This window comes from Macrobrachium nipponense, chromosome 1 (genome assembly GCF_015104395.2).
Source record: "Macrobrachium nipponense isolate FS-2020 chromosome 1, ASM1510439v2, whole genome shotgun sequence".
In the NCBI taxonomy this organism is placed as follows: domain Eukaryota; kingdom Metazoa; phylum Arthropoda; class Malacostraca; order Decapoda; family Palaemonidae; genus Macrobrachium; species Macrobrachium nipponense.
The window spans coordinates 67,351,850-67,367,395 of record NC_087200.1 but is presented as its reverse complement, the minus strand read 5'-3'; positions in this window follow the sequence as shown (position 1 = coordinate 67,367,395).

Here is a 15,546-nt window from a genome sequence, read left to right as displayed (position 1 = left end):
TATCTTATATCTTTGTAACTGAGGAGTAAACTTATTGGGTCCGGGTAATTTTTCTAGGTCATTTGTGTGTCCCTGTTTTTGGGTTAATTAATAATAATAAGATTTTTCCCAAAGTTTTCCCAATTTTTGCATTGGGTAACGTTTGGAGCGACCTTTAATATTTAATGAAATCTCCTCCAATCTATTCTCAAATCAATTGTTTATATATGAAAGAGAGAGATAAAACATTGTTTTAGCTGTTTTCACTACGGGTGCTTCAGTTTGGTTTCCTATCAATGTATAATTCTGTATCAATATAATCTATGTTCACGTTCCGTAAACATCATGCGATAACATTTAATCTGTTTGGCCGTTCGTCACGTTTCCGTCTTAACTGGGAGATTTTGTCCAATAATCAGTTTGTTCGTCTCGCTAGCTTACCAGGACTATATTTCTGGTTTGTTTTTTTTTTCTTTTCCACAACACTGCTAAACTATTGGCCTTTTACTTTTCTTGTTAAATTCAGGACTGGCAAATCGCTAATGGCTAAGGGGGTTTTGTTACTTTTTCCGGTATGTGATTACTATCGTTTAAGAGCCTGGTTTGTGCCTTGATCATGGTAATCGTTTTCCTTATTCATAAACCACTACAACATGCCTCCTTTGTCTGACTTTTTAAAATTTTTTAAAATTTTAATACTTGAATTCATTCGTTCAATCTATCTAATGCCAAAAGTTTTTTGGTTTTTGAAAAACGTCGTGGTAATGACTCTACCTTTTTCTCTTCAAACTAATGAAGCAACCATGCCTTTAATAAAATCTAACGTTTACTCCTGTATGCTTGTAGTTAAAACATTGATTGATGCTACCGAATAACTCCTAATGAAATCAATATCCTACAGGTGCCCAGAGAAAAATTGATACCTAGGCTAAGAAGGTATTTTACTTATCCTCATCTAGCTCACAGTTCCGCAAGTTTATTTGATTATTATCCTGATTTCAAAAGCAAAGAATTCCAAACAGAGTGCCTACATAAATTTCTAAGCTTCCCCATCGTAGCTTGAGGCTTATTGTGCCAACGACTTTTGCGAAGCTACCTCACCTGCACAATAAACAATCCATGTCAAAGTTGATGTCTGGTTTTCTTTTTGATTTGGTTCAAATGGTTCGTTCTATCTCAAAATCCGGGGTACGGGGTCCGATGGGCTCAACCTCTCTCCATCCCCTATATTGGCTAACTTATGTATGGAATTTTTTCGAAAAGGAGGTTTACGTTTTGACACACTACCCAGGAAGACCATCAAGCCTGAAAACATTTTGGGTTTAGGTATGTAAAGATGATGTTTTTATTGTTTATAGGACCACGGCTCGAGGAATGCCTTCAATAGGTTTTTAGAGTTGGCTAAATGGTTTTTTGCCCTCTAATTTCTTTTTTAAATTTACAGTGGAAAAGGGAAAATGGTGAAAATCAAGGCTTCCCTTTCTTTCTAGATATGGTAGTTCATAGAGACACAGTGAGTTAGTTGACTTTAAAGAGATTAATTCAGCGGTGTTTATAGGAAGAAAACCACCCACACAAACCACCTATAATCCATTACTTTTCATATCATGAACCGAAAGTAAAGGCACAACGTTTTAACCAATTTGTTTTTTGTCGAGCATTATCCGAATATGTGATCCCCATTTCATTGACGCCCGAAACTAAATTTTCTTGGTAGAATAGTTTTACTAAACTGTGTTACCAAAGATTTTTTATACTACGAGTTCTCTATCTAACAGCTAGATCGTGTTTTTACCGCCCCTTCAGATTATAAAAAAACTGAAACAGGCAGATTTGTTTAAGGCATCTCTTGCTCCTTCCTTATAATAGAGAACTTAATCAAATTTTCTAGGCAAGCTTAAAGGAAAAAGAAAAAAGTAAACAGGCTTCAAACGTAGTTTTTCAGTAACACAGTTACAATCCAAGAAGAAACTTCATTAAAAATAAACCCCGGGTAATAGGAGAGAATGTAGGAGTATATGTAATACCTTCTTGTAGTGATTGCAATGAAATGTTACGTGGGAGAAAGCGGGTACGTTCCATTTGATAGAGAAGGGGAAGAAACAGGTTGCTTACTTGCCAGCAAGGGGTGGAAGTTCATACAGTGCAAATTGCGCAAACATACATGGGGGTGGGGAAAAAAACCCACGCAATAAATTTTAAAGGTTACAAAGGGTTGTTTTTTGCATGTAACGAACCCGGACTTTGAGACTAGTAGGTAGAAGGGGCGGTTAATTTACAAATTTAAAAAAACGAGACCTTTTCGCAGGAAATACTTGGCATTACAGAAAATACAGCTACCTTTTGTGAATAAGAATCATATGTAGGAAAGGGAAAATTTCAAACTTTTAGAAATATATGTGCCAATAACGATGCTGCTTCCTCTCCTGTTTACCTCCACTCAGGTCATTTCTCCTAATAACCACCCGAACCAACCATAGAACAAGCAGTTGACAATAGAAACAAAATTCCCCCGCGAGAAGATCAAGACGAATTGCTGGAAAGAACGAGGGCTCAGGGGGGACTGCCGCCCTGATCATTCATAATTTGAACTCGCTTGTTTCCTAACCGTTGTTTTTTTTGTTTTCAAATATTTGGTGCTCTTTTTGTGCAGTTCCGTTGAGGTGACATATCCAACTTTTAGTTTAGGAAACAAGACCACAGTTTTGATGGTCGAAAGCTTTAATCCTATACAAGTTAAATATATATTTTAAACTAAAGAAGGACGGAATTTACTTCATTGGTGGATTGGTATCCCCATTTACTTAGGAGGTACGACATAGTACCTGGCTTTCTGCATATATAATATATAATATTATTATATATTATTATATATATCATATATATATATATATATAATATATATATATATGTAAGTCTATAGTATATTATATATTCTATTATTTAATCACATATATATATTATCTATGTCTAATTAATATAGATTATATATATAAATATATCTATATATATAGATATTAATAATATATATATATTAATTATATACCTATATGTATAAGATATATATTATCTATATATATATATTCTATATATATATAATATATATATATATATATATATCTATCTAATAAAAGGAAGTATTAAAAATAAAAACCCCAAAATGTAGAGCGAAAAAGTACTATACTTTCAGAGACTGCTGTCCTCTCTTCTTCAGGTTAAATATGAATGAAAAGAAAAAGTTTAAGAAAAAGTAAAAGGTGGATATTATACCAAGAGGATTCGTCCACAGTAAGCCAATTTAGGTCACCCCCGCTGATAATCTTCCTTTCCTTTAATCTTTTCTTAAGCGTTTGGATTGAATGAACACTGGCTGTCGACGATGTCCGATGTCCAATTTCCCTTTTGAGATAGTTCATTACACTGCTTCTCTTTTATTAACGGCCGATTCCATCATTTGACGTCTTGTACCGGCAGTTGCTGCTATAAATTTATTCACGTTGACATCTTCCAGTTTAATTCTATGGTTGATGTTCATTTATCTGAATTGAAAATAGCCGAGTTCTGTTGTCCATACCTTAACTGACCGTTTGTGTTGTATTAATCTCCTGGGGGAAGTTGATTTACCTTGTAAAATCCGATGTAAGATTGGTCAAACAGTCCTGGTGCATGGCATCTCAATATTACCCCAAGAGTCCTTTGGGCGGAATGTTCTTTTGTTGGACGTTTAATCAGGGATTTTGGCTAAAAGGTATTTGGGGGTGTAGGTAAATGCATAAAGGGTGGAATTTCCCAAGGGGTTGTGAGTTACTCTCTTAATCGTCCTCCAGGTCGGGGAATTTTTATTTTATTGTTGGGTGTGTCTCTGGTCTTGTCTTTAGGGGTCGGGTAAGGAAAATTACGTTTGCTTTTTGAAGTTGCATTTCTCAATTATATGGGTCAGGATACTTTAAAGATGAAAGTTGCTTGCCGAATTAGTTCAAATTCCTTTTTCCAGGTGAAATCTGGGGAACAAATTCGTAAGGCTCTTAACTTAGAATAGGCTTGTCTAGCTAGGATCCCTATCTTGATAGTTATTGTCATGATAGCTAAAGTAGTGAATATTATGAAAGTGCGAACGTTTTGGTTTTTCTGTATATGGTAAATTTTGTATTCTGTCCGTGTCTCTGATTAGTTAAAAACAATCAAGAAAAGGAAATTTTGTTGTCTGTTTCCCATTCAACTTTAAAATTTGATGCTGGTCCACTAATGCGTTTAAATTTATGAGAGGAATTCATTAAAAATTACCCCACTTATTATCCCAAAAATTTTGTTAGTATGTCATCCACGTATCTCATCCACAGCATGTTTTTGGGTTTTATTGCATTTATTACTGTAGTTTTCAAAGTGAGTTACCATTGTACAGATTGGCTAAAATAGGACTTAAAGGAGCTGACCCCGTACTAAACCCACCCGAATTTTTGGCTTGTTAGAATGATTCCCCGAATGAAAAATACGTTATTAGATGCACCATAATTTCAAACTAACTTTTATTATTTTGTCAAGTGCCAAAGGAAAATGATCTGGAAATAGGGGGATAATTTTTTTTTTTGTTTTTAGATGCACATAATTCCAACTGTAAAACTTTAATTATTTTGTCAAGTGCCTAAAGGGAAATGATTCCTGAATTAGGGGGAATAATTTTTTTTTTTTTTTAAGGGGAAATATATATATCTATATATATATATTATATATATCTAATATTATATATCTATAGTATATATATGTAGATATATATATATTATAGATAATATAATATATACTAAATAAAAATATATATAATATATATATATAGATATTATAGTATATATAATCTATAGAATATATATATATAGTAGATAATATATATATATATATTATATCTCTATAATAAATTATTAATTATATGATACTCTATAATCTATATTAAGTCTATATCAATATTATATATATATAATATTGTCATTATGTGTACTCTATATTAGTCTATGATCTCAATAATATAATATAATTTATCTTTATCTATCTCGATATATCTCTCATACATATTATATATATATATAATAGCTTATATATATCTCTCTAAATATATATACTCTCTCTAGATATATACCATCATATACATGATCTATGTGTATCTCTTATATATACCTCTCTATCTAATATAAATCTATTATGTAATATATCTTATCTCTATATATTATCTTATATATCTATATATATATATATATTACTACATATTAATATATAATTAATATATCTCGTCTCTATATCTCTCTCATATATGTATACTAATATATATAATAATCTATAATAATACTATCTACTATATCGAATATATATACTATCTAAGTATATATATATCTCTATATATATATATATCTATAATACATATACTATCTATATATCCATCTACCTCTATTTATATATATCTATCATTCTATATTATCTATATATATATTATATTATTTATTTATTTATTTAAATACATACACACACACCACACCACACACATATATATCTATATAATATCTAATATATATATATATATATATATATATATATATATAATATATTATAATATATCTATACATATTTATAATATATATATCTAAGATATATATATATATAAAATATTATACATAATATATATATATATATATATAAATAAATAATATATATATATATATATATATTTATATATATATATAGTATAGATATATAAATTAAATATATATAATTATCTATATATATAATAAAATAAATATAATAATATTATAACTAATTATTATATATATAATTTAATATATATATATGTATTTATATTTATATATATACTATCTATGTGTGTGTTGTGTGTGTTGTGTGTGGTGTGTGTATGTACTTAAATATCAATCTCTATCTAATCTAATAGCTATCTATATATATATCCTATCTATATACTCTTATCTATAATGATATATATCTATCTCTATCTATCTCTCTCGTATTAATTTCTCTCTCTATCTCATATGTTTCACTCTATATATCTATATATATAATATCTATCTATCTATATATATAAATATATATATTTTATACTATCTTAATAATCATATATATATATATTAGTATTTATATATAATTTATTACATACACACACACACCAGACGCACCACCCATATCTATTATAATATATATATATGATATATTATATATATATAATCTATATATTAATATGTGTTGTGTGTGGGGTGTGTGTTGTGTTGTGTGTGGTGTGTGGTGGTGGTGTCTGGGGTTTGGGTTTATAAATATATATATATTACTATTATAATTATATATATATATAATATATATATATTATATAATATAGTTGTTTTTTGCATATTTCAAATATTAACAATAATACGTTATAGGACGTTAAAAGCGAGCGTACATTACAATACCATTAATCAAAAGAGGACAGGGAGGATAATACTAAGTTACGGGAATTAGGGGTAATTCCAATTTCACTGCGAGAATAAGGCGGAGAGTATCCCACACCATTCGTATTTGTCACTAATCACCCTTAGGGTGGCAGTTTGTACGCTAATGTTATTGCGGTTGTTGTGATTAGTGATTTATAGTATCATACCATCTGGACAGAAAAGGGAACGGGATTTGTCTCTCTGTTCCAAAATGTTTCTCTCCGAAATCTGATTTCAGTAGGGCATTATGCCTTGGATGTCATGATACATTCCATTGATGAAATGAAAAAATAAATCAAAAATTGTAATAGTAATCCTCAGTGTAGAGTTCGGTTAGAGTTTGAAAAACATTTTCAATTGTAGCCGAATGGGTACTGGAAAATATTATTGATACCTAAGAGTTTTCAATCTGGCGAAGCTTTCTAAAAGGCCAAACAAACTCGTTAAAATAGAGATACGAATTTCAAAAACTTGTAAATATCTGTTGGCAAGATTTTTTTTTTTTTTTTTTTGTTTTTAGAAAAGGAGCTCATTACGGCCCAGAAAATAGCGATAAAGCAAATTGGCGTTCTGATTTTTTTTTTGTCTATTTGTCTATTGTATATTAAGATTCTATATTAAGATTTCTAACACAATCTTAACATCATGACATGGGATGCTGTCCTCACAGTATGTAAACAGTATCCGGTTCTCAGTAAATTTACTTCAGGTAGCTTAAGCAGATCTTGATAGCATTATTCCGTCCCTCTGCATTGATTTGCACTTTAGTTCAATGCAGCCTTTTATGCCAAATGAAACAATGATGATGTCTTATATAACTTTTCCGTCTTGGTCAATTTTTGTGACCCAGGTAATCAATTAGTCTTAATGGCCCTGATTACTGTCAACCAGGGGGGTTGGGGGTTTATTCCCCTCACTGGGGGGAGTCTCAGAGTTTCAGGTGAGGTGTGGTCGGGGGGTTGGAGGGAATTGTGACCCCACATATCGGCAGGCTCAAACTGCTCTAGGACCACAAACTCAAAGTGTGCATCTGTCCGCACTACTGAGATGGTCACTCTGAGCTTTTCTTCTTCAGCTTAGCTTGTGTTGTTTTTAATACTTTGTTGCATATTATTTTGCATTTGCTCCTTTTCTTGAGGCAGGCAATTTTGAAAAAGGGGTTCCTTTTCGGGTTGTGGTAGGAATGACATTTCTAACATATGGGTAAACGAGGTGGGGCATGTGCCATAAAAGTTCCTGGATAACCACTGGGAAATCATCATTGTTGAGGACTGCAAATCCCAATAGCAACAGAATTTTTCAAATAAAACAAACAGCGATGTTTTTTCTTTATAGTATTTAGTATCCATAGTAAAACATTGTTTTTCGTTTTTAGCTATACTAGGGTCTGGCGACAAAAAAGGTTCCCAGCCGACAGGCGTCTGAAATGATAACATGTTGCCCTGTTTTTGTTCACGTCCGGGTAGGAAAAAAAACCTTGTCCCCTTGACAGGTTCCATTTAGATAACATCGTGTTAGATTTTCTGCGACAAAAAAGTCACTTCGTCTGATCAAGTTTAGAACGAACGTTTTTTTTTTTCTCTCCTCCATAAAGAAACTGTCTTATATCTACACCTTTATTCTCATTAATTTTTTCTTTTTACTCGTTTTCCGTTGCTTCTTGAGCCAACCTTGAAACTTTTTTTCTTTTTGTATACCTGACTAATAAGTTCTGTTTTGTACCTTGGCAAAATCAATAAAAATAAAAAAAAAAAAATATCTATATTAATATATATATCATAAATATATATATAATATATATAGATCATATATATATATTATAGTAGGTCCATAATGGAGTCCATGATACCATGTTTAAAAGGCCAATAGATTTACAAAGACATACTTTGATCAAAATTTTTATTGATGATGATACATTTCCATGGTTTTTGATCGGATTGACTTTTAAAAAGATTTCTCGATACTTGCTGTGCAGGATTCGATGTTCATTTGTTAATAAACAACTCTTACTCGTCCAGGTCGATGGCGAGTTGCTATGGGGTCTCCTGCAGGTGCCCTATTTTTTGCTAATTTTTTTGTTTTTATGTCTGGATGTTAGAATCAAAAGATTTTAAACGGTTGGTGACCCTAATTTTAAACCATTTTTATATCGCAAGATATGGGTGGATGATACTTTTGCTTTATTTGAGACATTCATGGCAGTGCTCCGTTGTTTTTAGAATTCATTAATAAACGCTCATTATCTACAGATTAATTTTACTCTGGGAGGTAAGAGCAGCGGAGGGCCAGCCATTCCATATCTTGATTATTTAAGGTAACGAGAAATAAACTCGGAATTCACCTACGGCAGTATACAGAAAACGAACTTATACGGGTTTTAACCAATAACCTTTTATAGCTCTTGCCAATACTCAATTTAAACTCAAACACCATACTTATACGCTGATTAATAGAGGTCTCAAATATTCTTCCTCTATGGTAAAATATTTCATAAAACGAAAATGACTTTCTTGGCAACGTTTTTCAAAAGCCCAATCCATTTCCTCACAAGATATAGCTACATAAAATCCAACCAACAAGGTACTTAAACAAATTCTTGGCATCCCATCATCAACTACTTTTGTTTGATTGTAACCGAAGAAATAAAATTTAATTTTCTATTTTTAAGGCGGGTACTGTTCCGTATTTTTCCAGATTCAAAATTTTATCTTAAAACCTTACTCGTATCAATTGAAACAGGGTAAATTCCATGTCCTTAAAGTTCAGGCTTGTTGGTCGAGTAATCCTTGCACCTATTCGATCGTTTTTTAACTTTTAAAGATCGACCTTCAAGCCCTTCGTTGAAGATTCCAACGTTATTTATAAATTATCACATGCCCTGGATGGTCCGGGCTCTTACGTTGGATCGACTCGGAGGTTGCTGGGGAGGGTCAGAATTATTGTAGCCATTTGGGCTTTAGCTTCCGTACATGGTCAAAAGGATGAAAACAACCAAGAATTTTCCAATATCAGAAAACCACTCAACTTAATAGATGCAAGACTGAAATTCAAAAAGAAACATTTTACCAATAATTGATTATGTTCTAAACCACTCCTGACCAACTAACAACGCTGGAGTCGTTAATATTAAAATTAAAAGACTGGTGCCCTCAATTTCAAACCGGATTTAATTTGTCCTCGCTACACCTCTGTTACCTGGGCATTAGTTTGTCGACGCTTCTCTCTGCCAACTGTAACTCATTCAATCTTCACCCTCTGATCATGGATGGTTGGTGTTTTTAGTAGTCTCCCTTTTTCTTTTTATTTACTGCTCTTTTTAAATCTTTTTTTGGTTTTAGACTTTATTGTTTGTAAAATTATTGTGAATTCCCTTTTAACTTTATCTATCATTTTTTTATAATATGTCTTTTGTATTTTATTCACCGTACTGATGCATGCACACAGTTGTGCGAAACCGGTATCAATATGAAATAAACTTGGCCTTTTTTAAACATTGGTTACAATGGAACTCCATTCTGGACCCACTTTAATAATTGAATGCTGAAGCACCCTATTATATATAAATCTTATATATATAATATATATATTATATATATATATATATAATTATCTATTATACTATATATATATTATATTGATATATTATAGATCATTTATGTATATTATATATCTTACTATATTATATATATATGTATAATTATATTATATATATATTATAAATGTATAATGATTTATATTGTTTATTATTTAGCATAACTCTTATTCCTGCATTTCAGCAGTTACTTCTGCCATTTAATTAAAAATCCTAAAACTTCCTTAGAATAATTTCAAACAGTTTGTCTATATACTTAACGGTGAAACTCATTTTCTACTAGACTATGGTAATTTAATTTTTTACTAATGCAATAACTTTCCTTTTGAAGTAAATTGTCTTGGAAAGAAAAATTACAGGCCAAATTTTTACACTTTCCATCCTAACCTTTTTGTTCCTTTTTTCAAATTTCCAATTTTCCCTTTTTGGTACTAATCTGAATATATATAAACAGCCACTCTCCTATTTCACCAACTATTTCTTTGCAAATCAGCAAGCTTACAAACTACTTTGTTTGTTCTTCTTCTTCTTGGGGGCGAGTAAAAAGGAAATTAGGATTATGGAAGGAGTCTAAAAAAGGTCTGAAAAGATGTGTTTTGGTGGTTGCGCTTAAAACGATAAAGGAACTTTTATGATAGGGACATTTATGGAGTTTATTTTATTAGAATGAAAATGATAAAAAACACAAGGTGCATGTCTAAACAGTACAGAAAAAATTTATAATAATTTTTTTCGCTGGGTTGAAAACCAAGGCCTATATTTCACCGTAGATTTTAGCTAGGACGCTTTTAATTTACCGTTTAAAAAGCAAGGTATATAATGTTTACATTTATGCGTGAATGGAAAATCTTGCACACATTCCAAGTATGATGTAGGTGGGTTCATGCCTTGTTCCTTCTACTCTAAGGCAACATTAAATCCAACAGCGTTATTGCTTCATCATAAATTTACTAATTATGTACATGTTATTTCTTTTGAACTATGTCCTACCACAAACCAAAAACTTTTCATACACTTTTCTATAAGATGATATGGTAATTTCTTTCATTTTTTACCGTCATCTGTTAAAACCCTCGTTCTATGTTCCAGTTCCTAAAACATATTTATTTGACTAACATATTTGATTTCTCTATTCACTAATTAGCTATAGTGTCCAGACGAGCTGTTTACTCGTCCCCAGAAAAACCTTGACTCGATGACGGTGCCATCTCCCTAACTATTTACCTCACAGCTGATTCTCGAAACATATCATACTCTCCTCAATCGATCCTTACATACCCAACTTCTCAACTTGGTCCTTAAAAACGTTTAAGAAAACATTTTTTTTATTATCACTGAAGTAACAATAACAATTCTTCTAGAATTTCATGAAAATAATTAACCTTAACGCACGGAAAATATGAATTATTTTAAATACTCAAATAGATGCCAGTCATGTTGCTTCTTGTTTAATCTCAATAAGTACGATCCAGATGACGTTGACCTCCATACGCCAGTTCTTAGTATGTGAAAATAATTCTAAAACTAATGATTTATTGGTCACGTATGAGACCCACTCCGTTATTTACAAGGTCAGTAGTATATCACTCTTAATAAATCACCAGAGGTCTCATTAGGGTGGAATCGAAACGATTCAAGATAATATATGCAAAGGGAGGGGAAAATTATGCCCAAGATTTATTACTTTCATCATTAATACATCTTGTTTCGTGGATTTTTAGTTCATCGCGATGATAATGAATCAAATGTGTTTTATTTTTTTTTTACGAATATTTACATTACCATGAGTTTTTTTCTATGTCAGAGCAACTGGGGATTTCGGTTTTCATGAGCTATTTAACGTGGAAACGGGAAAACATAGCACATTCTGAGGTCAATCAACGTAAAACTTCCCAAAGTGATTTTTCCCTCATTAGAAATTCATAAATATAAGGCTAACGAATGATAACTAAAAAAAGCACACACACACATCGACATATCTAATATTTTTTCGAAAATTATTTTCATAAACATTGCCACACAAATTGCCTATCGACTTATTTCTCTAACTTAACCTGTTGACTTTAGATTTTAATGCAACTCACTGTCTGTTATATTAGGATATCAAAGATATTGTAAGGTTCAGAAAATGGGTGTATATGAATAATCCAGTCAGGTTTACTCAAGGAAAAGGGGAAAAAAAGCTCAATTATAGTGTGCCATAATAATATCTTCGAGATTAGACATTATGAATGAAGTTGGTTCTACTTTTTGTTAGTTAGTTAGGGTACCTTTCAATTTAACAAGGAAAATAAAGCCTAGTATCGTGAGTTGCTTGGATCTTGTAATTTAATTGGGAAGATGAAGCCTAGTATCATGAGTCGCTTAGATCATGTAAGATAAAAATTAAAATTGCAATAATATTTGAGATTTTCGGCATAAATCACTCATAAAGCCAAAAAAAAAAAAAAAACAAAAAAAAAAAAAATAAATGTAACATAAAAATGTCTAAAAACATGATTGCGGTTAATGATGGTAAAAGAATATTCCTTCAGGGTAGATGGGCATTCTATTTCTTTGAGATTAATATTAACATATCATTGCGTGTTGGAATGGGTTCTCAATACCTCCGGTGCTTTAACCAAAATCGAGTATTGTGAACGAATAAATTTGCCCAAATAACTTCAAGGTGATTTCGAATAATGAATGGGCCACTAGGAACCATTTTCTCCGAGGCAGGAAATATTTTCTCTTGTAATTGACTCAATAACGCCGGTGTCTGTCATTACGAGTGGAATTGCTAACAGCGTTCCTGCCATGAATATTGATTTCTTGCTGCATGTGTGCAATAAAGATTCACTAAAATGCCTTCACCTATAATCACGCTTGACGTAATTATTTTATTTCGCAGTTATTTTTGTGATCCATCTAATAGGAAGAAGAATGAACATTCCATATCCTGATTGTCAATATTTATGAAATAATAGCGCCACTCGTTTTCTGGTGCGTGGGTGTGGTCACTGAGGGGCAAAAGAAGGAGGCTGTATTATTAGCCATTACTTATAATATTCTTTAGGTTAAATTTTATCATAAGAAACCCACATAGATATCAGGCTATAAAAGAAACCCACATAGATATCAGGCTATAAGAATGGAAATAATTAACATCACTTGTTAACAGCGAGAGTCTAAATATTAATTTGAAGATTTCAGCACCAGATTTCGACAGTTTTTCTGGAATACTTAGCCTAGTTAAACTATGTCTTTTCAAATCCGCTATGAAGAATCATTTCGCATTGTATTGTTTGTCATATTATTAGTAGTTTGATGTTGGGAGACTATTTGGAATGCAATTGACGAAAACGTTTACGTAGCAGAGAGTTCCTAGATACCTAGTCAATCCTTTGAGGGTTTAACTCGAAGCTTGCAAGTTAGCGCCTTTAGGGTGCTTTACTGCTAAACAGGACATTAAGATTGTTTATTGATAAATAAACTACATACTCTATGAATGCAATATGAACTTACCATAAGCAGCAACTCACTGAACATTTTACATAAATTAGATACAATTTATAAAACCAGGGGGGGGGCATCTGTGAACTACTATGGCCATTATTATTATTATTATTATTATTATTATTATTATTATTATTATTATTATTATTATTATTATTTTATATAAAAGCCTCATTTAGTGATCAGCAGCATAACCGCAATTGGTTAGGGACACAATAAAGACTAATTTGTAACAATGGATAAAATAAAAAATTGAAAACTGTGGGTATATATGTATGAAATAATAATAACAGAGGCTAGATATATAAACTCCATTAGCAAATAATGGGTAATCAGTGATGAAAGAAGAAAGTCAATATAAAGTACCCATTAATAAAAGGAACTAGACTTAGATGATAGAATACGAGTGGTTTATAAAAAATTCAGAACAACTCGGCCCCACCATGCTATATCGAGACGCAAATATTATTTGGCGCGTGTTAAAATCTTCTGTCAAATAGAGCGCTGTTAAATAAATAATCTGTATTTGATTAGAATTAATTCTTCTGTACTGTTAAATGGACATTAATTTTTTTTTTTTTTTTTTTTTTTTTACATTTTCATTCTAATAAATAAATCATGAATGTCCTATCCTAAAATTCCTGTATCTTTAAGTCAACGCGAAACACTTTTTTTAGATCTTTTTAGGCTTTTCCATAGGGCTTTCCTACCCAGCCCGCCCCTCAACAAGAACAGGAACAACAAAGTGTTGGTAGGCTCACTCCTTAAGTAAAAGAAAAGCAGAGAAGAACCCATTATACAAAGTAACACTCCGCTCTTCTGCTTGTATTTGGCATAAAACTCCATGACCATAAGATAGGAGTCATTCCTATATATATAGTATATATATATATATATATATATATATATATATATATATATATATATATATATATAGTATATATATATATATATATATATATATATATATATATATATATATATATAGTATATATATATATATATATATCTATATATATATATATATATATATATATATATATATATATATATATATATTATATATATATATATATGTATATATATATATATATATATATATAATATATATATATATATATATATATATATATATACATATATATATATATCACTCAAGACGTGTGATATCATATATACATTCAGCCAGGGGAAGAATAAGAAGAAAAATGACCTGAGCCGAGAGCTTTCCTGTATTTCAACACCTCATAAGGGTTCAGGCACATGTGCCAAAGAAACAAATATAGGCACAAGAATGGCAAGACAGACAGTGCTAAAATGAGCAAGTAAATGCTAACAATTGCCGACAGTGGTAATGCCTGATAACCCTACTTATTTTGAAAATACCCTTCATTAAAATTTCATTAACCTAATAAATTGTTACAGAAGTTTTTAGTTTTTAGATTATACAAGGTTCTGTGAATTTCGGTTCACTAGATGTTTACGAAACATAATTTCCCTCAATTCTGTCCAGTTAATACATGATTACTGTTATTCATATGTTTAAATTATGCATTTGACATATTCCCCGTTCTTACACTATATGTTGATTCAGCTGAACAGCCAGCATATATTAATGTATATATTAATATATATTATAGATATATATATTATATATATATATATATATATATATATATATATATATATATATATATACATATATATATGTATATATATGTATATATATATATATATATATATATATATGTATATATATATATATATATATATATATATATATATATATATATATATATATATATGCACACACACACACACTTACGTGGTCCCTCTCTTGGCAGGTGAAGGCTTCTGAGAAAAGACAATGAAGATAAAAAATCGCCATTTTTGCTTATTTTACCTGCTGACAGTTTGATAAATCCCTTTGTAGGAAACTTCCATAACAGTAACAGCTTCCTACACCTACACAAAAGACTCTTCAGTAAGAGCGTAGTATTCCCTGCAAACACCTTTTTA